Source organism: Anarhichas minor, unplaced genomic scaffold (genome assembly GCF_050575085.1).
Source record: "Anarhichas minor isolate MPS153535 unplaced genomic scaffold, ASM5057508v1 ptg000052l, whole genome shotgun sequence".
NCBI lineage: Eukaryota > Metazoa > Chordata > Actinopteri > Perciformes > Anarhichadidae > Anarhichas > Anarhichas minor.
Genome location: NW_027466498.1, coordinates 916789 through 926725, shown reverse-complemented (window position 1 = coordinate 926725; position 9937 = coordinate 916789).

The following is a 9937-nucleotide window of genomic DNA, read 5'->3' as shown; positions in this document are numbered from 1 at the left end:
GCTGAAGGTTTTCCTGTCATTTAAATATTATTATATTTCTGATTAAAATACATCTTTACGTTTCTGTGATTTTGTGGAAGAATCTGACATTTATAGAGCTGACCTGAAATATACTTATATATACAAACATATGATAATATAACTCTTCCTTTGTGCGTAATATGTGAATTCAGGACTTTTACATATAATGGGGTATTATTTGGATTATAGTATTTCTACCTTTACTTGTTAAATGAAATGAATATCCAGATGATCCACTTTTTAACTGAAATGTAGTTCATAATCCCTCATTGCCCTGGAATACCGTGTGAGTATAACTGCAGACAGTTCTTTATCTACTTGAATTTCAGAGTAAAAATGTATTTTTTGAATTAAAAAGCAAGGATTCACTCCATCTAAATGGGATGCATTTGTATCAGACAGAGCATCAGTATTGTGCTCGTCTGAGGAGAACCTCACCTTGCTGACCTCTAACACACACTCCGCTCCCAGTCTGTCTGTCTGTCTATTTCTGCTGCTCTGTTACTTCCTCCCTGAACAACCTCTGACCTTTCAGAGTCACACCAGCTGATTTGGAATTTTCTCTTTGTGTCTGTATCACAACTTGGACTTTATTTTGGTAGTTGTACAGTCCCACTTCCTGCTTGAATGTTTGACCTACCAGGAAAATATCTGTAGAGGAGAAACCTGATGTTCATGTGCTGTTATGTGTTCCCATTAAAATGTCCACCATGTGGTTCCCATGGTGTGTGTGTGTGTGTGTGTGTGTGTGTGTGTGTGTGTGTGTGGTTGTGCGTCTGAAATAATCATTGTGACAGAAAGAGGTGGAGGACAAGCAGGAAGTTAACAGAAAAAGACTTGATTTATGTTCTCTTTCCTCCTCACAAATGTCTCTCTCACACACACACACACACACACACACACACAGACTGCATGTCATGCAGGATTGTGGGCAGACAGATTGTGTGTATCCAAAACAAGCTGGGAAAGAGAGAGGGAGGAGGAGAGGTCAGAGGTTGAGGACGGTGATGGAGTGATGACAGGTGTATGTTCTTCACTCTCTCTCTCTCTTCTTTCATCTGTCCCTCTTTCTTTCTTTCTCTCTCTCTCTCTCTCTCTCTCTCTCTGTCTCTCTCTCTGTTATTCACTCTTTTTACTTGGATTTCTTGACTCTCCCACTTTCAGTTTGCTCCTCGCTCTCACATTAAAATTGATGTCAATAGTAATCAAATCTGCCTTCTCTCAAATCGAATTAGATTTAACCCGGGGTAGAATAAGTAATCAGATCCTTTACTTAAAGGTGCTAAATTTGATATCACAACTATCAGCTATGTAAAGATATAGCAGAGTAATGTCTACCTGAGCAGTGAATGAAGACACACTCAGTGTGTGTTTTAATCACAGCTTCTTTAGTTCATCTTAGTACATGTGAGCGCGCTCCACTGCACTCATATGGTGGTCACCTTCTGGTTCCAACCATGTCATATCAGTTGGGAAGGGGGCTGAATAACAGTCCAAAGTAGGGAAACATTTTGGCGAGGACAAATGGCATGCTGATTTTCGAAGGGGTTGCTTGACCTCTCACCTCAAGATATGAGTAAGAAAATGGGATCTATGGATACCCACAAGTCTCTACTTTGCAGACATACCCTTATTATGCTAATCCCATACAGTTTGGGGTATTAAATGTGCTGTTTTGGGAGTTTCCTATGATGTTCCTCAAGGTCTTGGTGTTTTAATGCATTATTTTGGAGGGATTTTTGATTTTTTTTTTTTTTTATCAATTCTGGAGTGTTATAACAATGGTTACATTTAGCGCTAAATCTGTGTAACAAATGGAATCAACCCAAACATTGCTGTAACAACTTATGAGACGTAATAGAGCATGGGATTGGACACCATACGTTACATTACATTACATTACAGTCATTTAGCAGACGCTTTTATCCAAAGCGACTTACAATTCAGATTCTATCACATTCATACACCGTAGGTGCAGCTACGGGAGCAATTTTGGGGTTAAGTGTCTTGCTCAAGGAAAACATCGACATGCAACTAGCAGAGCCTGAGCCGGGGATCGAACCGCCGATTGAAGGACGGCCCTGCTCTCCACTTAGCCACAGTCGCCCCATATGCTTCCATCATAGTGTTCTGAGCCATTATAGACTTTTACAATTGTGTGTAAGGGCTTAGACTGTATATAAGAAGTGGACATAGTCCTTGTGACGTCACCCATTGGTTTGTGGACTGCTGTTATGAAGCCTGTCAGTGCCCGATCCGTCCAGCTGCTCCATCTGTTCTGCGCATGTGGGGGAGCACCTCACGAGAAGACCCCCCTACTCTTACTCTGATTGGCTAAATGGTAAATGGACTGTACTCGTATTTCTCTTTTCTAGTCTTCCGACCACTCAAAGCGCCTTAACACTACATGTCATCATTCACCCATTCACACACTGATGACAGGGGCTACCATGCAAGGTGAAGGACGACCCTGCTCTACCACTAAGCAACAGTCGCATCTACTGCTAAGCTTTAACATTCGCCTAGCTATGATGCTACCCCGTGTTTAACGTCACATTGCAATGAATTGTAGGTAATTCCGTTGGGCAAATTCTGCATCTAATGCTGACTTATGGAAAGGGTTCATGAAGGACTCAAAGTATCTGTGAGAGATCCCTCAAACACTCGACGATTTGCAGCAAGACAGAACTAAAGACTTTACGGCAGCGCGCATCAAAGTCTGTGAGTCCGTGAGTGTGGAGATTGAGATTGGGCCTCTGTGTTTGTCGCCCGCTTCCCTTTGGCTATTTAGTTCTCTTTGTGATGACCCCTGTCTACTGAAACACCCCCTTCGCTCCCAACTCATCAGATAGCTTGGTCAGAGGCCCTACACGACAATCTATGACCCTCAACGTATCAGAGACTTTACATAAGTGTTGGACATTGAGTCTGAAACGTGACACACGTATGTAAGTAAGGATGTGCTGTAAGTCTTCTATTTATGAGCCCTACTGCAGCAATTGAAACCCCAACCCCGGGCGACGTTGGTGCATTGCTCAACCCGCTCAGCAGCAGGGCTTCAGGCTGGCTGTTAGCAGAGTGGGATCTTTGATCTTTTACTCAGCTTGCTGGGAGTTTGTTGGTTTCCATTTCCACCAGGTGAAACTCAGAGGAGTTCACAGTTCAACCTGAGGACAGGTGTGTGTGTGTGTGTGTGTGTGTGTGTGTGTGTGTGTGTGTGTGTGTGTGTGTGTGTGTGTGTGTGTGTCTGTGTGTGTGTGTGTGTGTGTGTGTGTGCGTGCGTGTGTGTTTCAGGGACAAAGCCAAAGAGGTGAACAGCAGGTGAGTCAGAGTCTGAAGTTCTCTCCACTTTCCTGCTGTCAGTGTGTGCGTGTGTGTGTGTGTGTGTGTGTGTGTGTGTGTGTGTCTTTGTTTGTTTAACGGTCTGACATGTGGCAGCAGCTACTCATTAACCAGGAGACTCTGTATCAATTAACAAAACACTGAAATTCTGAATCGAGAAAAAAACAGAGACAAAGTTCGTGACAACAGAGCAGGTGGCCTCCGTGCCTGAAAAGAGAAGCCAATGCATAAGTGTCTTGCATTCCTTCTAATGATCATCAGGGGGCGACTCCTCTGGTTTAAAAAAAAAGTCCAATTGTATAGAAGTCTATGAGAAAATGACTATACTTCTCTACTTCTACTCCACTTGATTTGACTCTGCCAACTGCCACCTGCAAAAGGTCTCTGATGACTCTGCAATCGTTGGCCTCATTTCTGCCGGTGATTACAGGGAATACAGAGAACTGAACCTGGACTTTATAGGACGGTGCCAGCGGAACCGCCTCCAGATCAACTCTGGTAAAACCAAAGAGCTGGTGGTGGACTTCCGCTGGGGTAAACGCTCTCTTCCGATACCAGTGAACATCCAGGGAACGGACATTGAGATCGTGAGATCTTATAAGTACCTGGTTGTTCACTTGAACAATAAAGTGGACTGGACTGATCACTGTGCAGCTCCTTCAGCTCCTTCAGCCACTGGCTGATTCAACCCCGGTGTGTGAAGGAGAGGTACCGCAGATCCTTCCTTCCTGCTGCTGTCAGGCTGCACAACCAGCTGTGCTCCCAGTAGACCACACAACACCAAAAAACACAACAAATCTGTGTAATAATAATAAAAAATACCCTGTCTGTATATATAATATTTTAGTATTTAGTTCTTTAGTTATACTTAGTTACTGTGGATTTTGTACTTTTTTACTTAGTTGATATTCTTACTGTTTATTACTTATTTACTTATTTATATTACTTGTTGCTCTTGTTTTTTTTACTCTGTATCTTGTGTGCACTGTCCACTTTGCTGCTGTGATCCTGTGAATTTCCCCACTGCGGGACTAATAAAGGATTATCTCATCTTATCTTATCTTATTTATTACCTCAGTAAACATTGTAAACATGAGTTTATGGTCTCAATCTCTAGTTTCAAGTCTTGTTCAATACAGTGTGATGTTCATTTCGTAAATTATGGTCTCATTTACAATAAAATAGATTATAAAGCAGGGTATGCTTTAAATGTTAAATGGTAAATGCACTGGTACCTTTATAGCGGTTGTCTACATTATATTACATTACATTATAGTCATTTAGCAGACGCTTTTATCCAAAGCAACTTATAATAAGTGTATTCAACATAGGTATTCAAGAGAACTACTATCACCAGAAGTCATAAGTGCATCTCCTTTTTTAAACAAGCATCTAAGAGCATAAACCAGAGCAAAAGTACAGTGCAGAAACAAACTAATATGAATACAATAAGTGCTGAGTGGAAGGCTCAGGGTAGGCCTTCTTGAAGAGGTGAGTTTACAGCCTGCGCCGAAAGATGGGCAGCGACTCTGCTGTCCTGACGTCAGTGGGGAGTTCATTCCACCACTGTGGGGCCAGGAGAGAAAACAGCCGCGACCGGGTCGATCGGCCGTAGGGACCTCTGAGCGACGGGGCAACCAGTCGCTCAGAGGCAGCAGAGCGAAGAGGTCGGGCGGGGGTGTAGGGCTTGACCATGGCCTGGAGATAGGAAGGAGCTGTTCCTTTCACTGCCCTGTAGGCTAGCACCAGAGTCTTAAACTGGATGCGAGCTCTTACAGGGAGCCAGTGTAGAGAGTACAGGGTCTAGTCTTCCAACCACTCAAAGCGCTTTAACACTACATGTCATTATTCTCCCATTCACACCCATTCATACACTGATGACAGGGGCTACCATGCAAGGTGCCACCTGTCCATCAGAACTATAACTAATGATTCATACCCATTCATACACTGCAGGCACAGTCTACGGGAGAAATTTGGGATTAAGTGTCTTGCCCAAGGACACATCGATATGGACTAGCAGAGCCACGGTATTGGGAGTTGTCCGTGTTTTCGTCTTACAGCTTTAACCCTTTTGCAATGTATTTACAATTCATTAAAGTTATTGTAACATTTTGGTTGCCTAAAAATGATTTGTTGAGTGTTTGGTTGTACTTAGCTCCACCCTCTTGTTTTAATTCTAATTGCAAAAAACAAAACAGGATGTCGACGGCCAAAAATGGCGATTGCTGAACTTGAGACTTCAAAATCGCAGTCCACAAACCAATGGGTGACCTCACGGTGACTTCATCCGCTTCTTATACAGTATACAGTCTGTGGAACAGAGGGAGAAAGCATTTCATTTGACCTGAACACCCATAAGATCTGAGCCAACAACAGAGGAGTAAAGATAAAGAAGCCTGATATATCTTCCTCCTCTGTGCTATAGAGCTCCATTACATTCACATCAATGAGCTGCAGTTGGTGACATGGTCCTTTATTACCATCAGTACCTGGATAAGACCTAGATACTGCGCTACCGCTCAGCCGTGCTTCCAAATTTGTCCAGTGGCCAGTGGCGGTATTGCAACCAAAAATCTGCCGGCAGCCCATAGACCACTACTGTAAAAGAGACTTCAGTAAAACTGTTGAAAAGGCACCTCCAACTATGACATCATCACAAGTTTAAGTTTGTGGGCAGAGCAGGAACTCATATACTTATACGGATATTCAGTGGACTGCAAATCCTGGAAGTAAACCCGGAAGATAGAAAACTTTTTTTGGCATATGTTCCAGGTTAGAAATTCTCATTGGACTGAAGGTGCCATCTTAAGGTCCAGTATCTAGTTCTCGTTTTACATCTATGGTTTGGATCTGTACATGAGATTTGACAAGAAAAATATAGAACAATGCAAACCAAATATTGTAATATCAAAATGTCAGTGCAGTTTTACAGAAACACAAACAAAGTTCTTATTCCAGACCATAACAACACAGAACTCACATCCAAAGTATTTAGTCTAGAAACACAAAAGCCTGGTAGATAATTCTTAAGCAGGGAGATTCACTCCTGACTTGACACATTCTAAGACTAAAGTAGACTGTGGGATGCTGTCTCAGAGCTCAGGGAGTAGAGAGTAACTGGACCCTCAGTTTGGAATATTTATCACAGATACACATTTTAGAATTTTATTCAAGTCATCCCTACTCCAATAGTCTTTTAGGATTTGGGGCTCCTTCTACCGGAGATCATTTCCTCTAGCTCATTTAGACACATTTCACTAATCAAATCCAACGCTATTCTTTTGACACATGCACTCATCAATCACGTTGCTAGTAGAATCCACCTTTTCGGTAGCACTTTATAATAACTACACACTATGAAGCATTAGTTAAGTATGAGTAAACACTTAATTCATCATTTATAAAGCATTGTTCCTACATTAATAATTCATTAGTATGCAGTTCATAACAACAGTTGTAAATGTTTTATTCTTGATTAATAAGCTCGTCTATTATGTGTTTCATTATTGTGTTTTCATACTTTATAAATGATGGATTCCCCATTTGTAAATGAAGTGTTATATATTTTACAAACCCATTATTAAGGAGTTGTAGATGATTAATAAGATCATTTATAAAGTGTTAGTAAATGATTAATAACTTATTTAGATGTATATTATTCATGCATTTATATATATAATGGTTAGGGACTATGTTAATATATGCTTTATAAACGCATATTAATACTGCAATTCATGATTAATTCATGATTTATTAAGGTAGTTACTACTCGTTAGTAAAGTGTTTTATGTGACCTCATCTAAAGTGAGAACTATTTATGCCTTATAAAGCATTTATTAAGTATTTTGTGTGACCTCATCTAAAGTGAGGACTATTTATGCCTTACAAAGCATTTATAAATGACATTGAAAGGCCAGCAGTGCCTCAAAACACAGTTTTTGAACAGAACAGGCAAATAGACACAATACAAAGTGATCAAGAACTGAATAGTCCTCACTTTAGATGAGGTCACATAAAACACTTTACTAACGAGTAGTAACTACCTTAATAAATCATGAATTAATCATGAATTGCAGTATTAATATGCGTTTATAAAGCATATATTAACATAGTCCCTAACCATTATATATATAAATGCATGAATAATGTACATCTAAATAAGTTATTAATCATTTACTAACACTTTATAAATGATCTTATTAATCATCTACAACTCCTTAATAATTGGTTTGTAAAATATATAACACTTCATTTACAAATGGGGAATCCATCATTTATAAAGTATGAAAACACAATAATGAAACACATAATAGACGGGCTTATTCATCAAGAATAAAACATTTACTGCATACTAATGAATTATTAATGTAGGAACAATGCTTTATAAATGATGAATTAAGTGTTTACTCATACTTAACTAATGCTTCATAGTGTGTAGTTATTATAAAGTGCTACCACCTTTTCTTCTTACCAATACAACCTGTACTGTGTTTTAACCAGTGGTGGGGCATCAGGGCCAGCAAAGCCTTCTCTGCTGGCATAGACACTGACAGAATCCCAAAGTTAGAGCTATTTTATAATTTAATAATTTTTCATAAATACACTACATGTATTCTAAATATTTTTCCATTAGCTTATTTTCTCATTGCACAGCTACTGTCTTCCTCAGTTGCTCTGCTTCCAGCACAGCTTGTTTTAAGTAGAGCTTTTATCCAATCAGATTTACAAATGAATCCCTTTACAGTTTAAGTGAATGACGATATTGTTGATTGTCATAGTCTTAAACCAATCAGATCTTTAGTTTGACATGTTGGGCGTATTCTTTGACGTGCCAGACCCTTCTAGCTGGCCTACAAGTATGACATCATTAACGTGCGGCTTGTTTGGTCAGTGGGCTAGCGTGACTGTTGTGAAGTTAGCTAGCAGAACTTTGTCGTGGTAAGAGTTCAAGTTTAAAGGTATGTAACACGTGACATTACATTTTTTGTGTTTTGCCATGTTGGGCGGTGACAATCCCAATATCTGCTGCCTCTGTGGAGCGGACATTTTCAGCCCTCAAGCGCATTAAAATATATTCAAGAAATACAACTGAGGAGGCTCGACTGTCTTCACTGGCATCCATGAATCGAGAAGGACTTCTTACTGGAACTGAACCGCACCGATGTTCTGTACAACCGTGTCATTAAACTCTTTATTAACAAAGAAAGGAGGATACACTTTGTCTTTAAGTGAACAGCAGCTTTGGTAAGTAAAGTGCTTTTGTGTTTTTACATCTGCAGTAGCGTTACTACTGTGTTCATTTTTCTATGGTGTCGTTTTTTTGATATGATTAATATTGTTCCCTCTGATGTGAAGAATATTTGAATGGTGCCCTTGAGTGGAAGTGGGTGGAATGCGTGTTTTAGCGCCGCAGTGTTGCTGGATTGTGCAGAGGCCTGTTGAATCATGTTATTTGGGTTCTATGTTATTCTACCTGCTTTGTGGTCATATAAATATATGTGACGGATTCTTGTGAGTTTGTTCTTGTCATTGTGTTAATTACATTGATTTTGACTATATGCTATCCCGTTATTGACGAAGCATCCCGTTATGCTGCGTAATAGTGATAGACCTGCATCTTTCATAGTTTTGCGCGTATTCATGTATCTGAAATCCGCAGTTAGTGTATTTGTAGGTGTTGAGCTTCATGTAAAATGTTGCAGTGTTATGCGAATATGCGTTTTTTACACAAAACAAATAATAACCGTAGCTGTGGCGTCATAATGAGGTTATTAGGAGGTGGTTCAACTGTAGTAGGACAGCACTGAAGGCCCAGGTATAAAACACTGGTTTAAAATGCATGTGATTGAGTAATTTACAGAGATTATTAGAAAGAAATGGTTTGCATGGTGGTGTAGTGGCTAGCGCTGTCGCCTCATAATCAGCGTGGGTTCTGTCCGGTTTCTCCTGCTTCCTCCCACAGTCCAAAGACATGCAGCAGTTCTTGTGATAGCACATCTTGTATTGTATTTACTGAGCAGTTCCCACATTTCTTTCCAGGTAAAATGAAGTAATGTTGTGCCCCGATATACAAATGAAAGCCTTGTGGTGCTCATCCTCCCATTCATTACCTTATTATACCACATATGTGGTGTGTTAAAAGATCATTGGTGCTATGAGAGCTGAAAGACACTAAACACAAGAAATAATGTGAACACAATATGTTATTTTTCAAATTTATTTATGAAAAAATATATTTCTTCATTCTGACTGAGACAACAGGCACATTAACATAGACATATATATACAATTCTCTTTCATAAATACAAAATTATTTACAAAAGGCAAAATTAAATAGAAAAACTATCTTCTGGAGGATATGTACACATTGCATTGTTTTCTTAAATTAACGAAGATAGTACAAAGACACGACTACACATATTTTTGGTATCATAAGAAGTAAAAAAACAACAAATTAAAAAACAACTCTCTTTGGAGCCCTTTACTGTTTACCTCTTTTTTTGCAACTAAAAATACAAAAACCCTGATCTGTGACTGGTTGAGCCGTGGGAATGTTGCAGAACAACAGCTG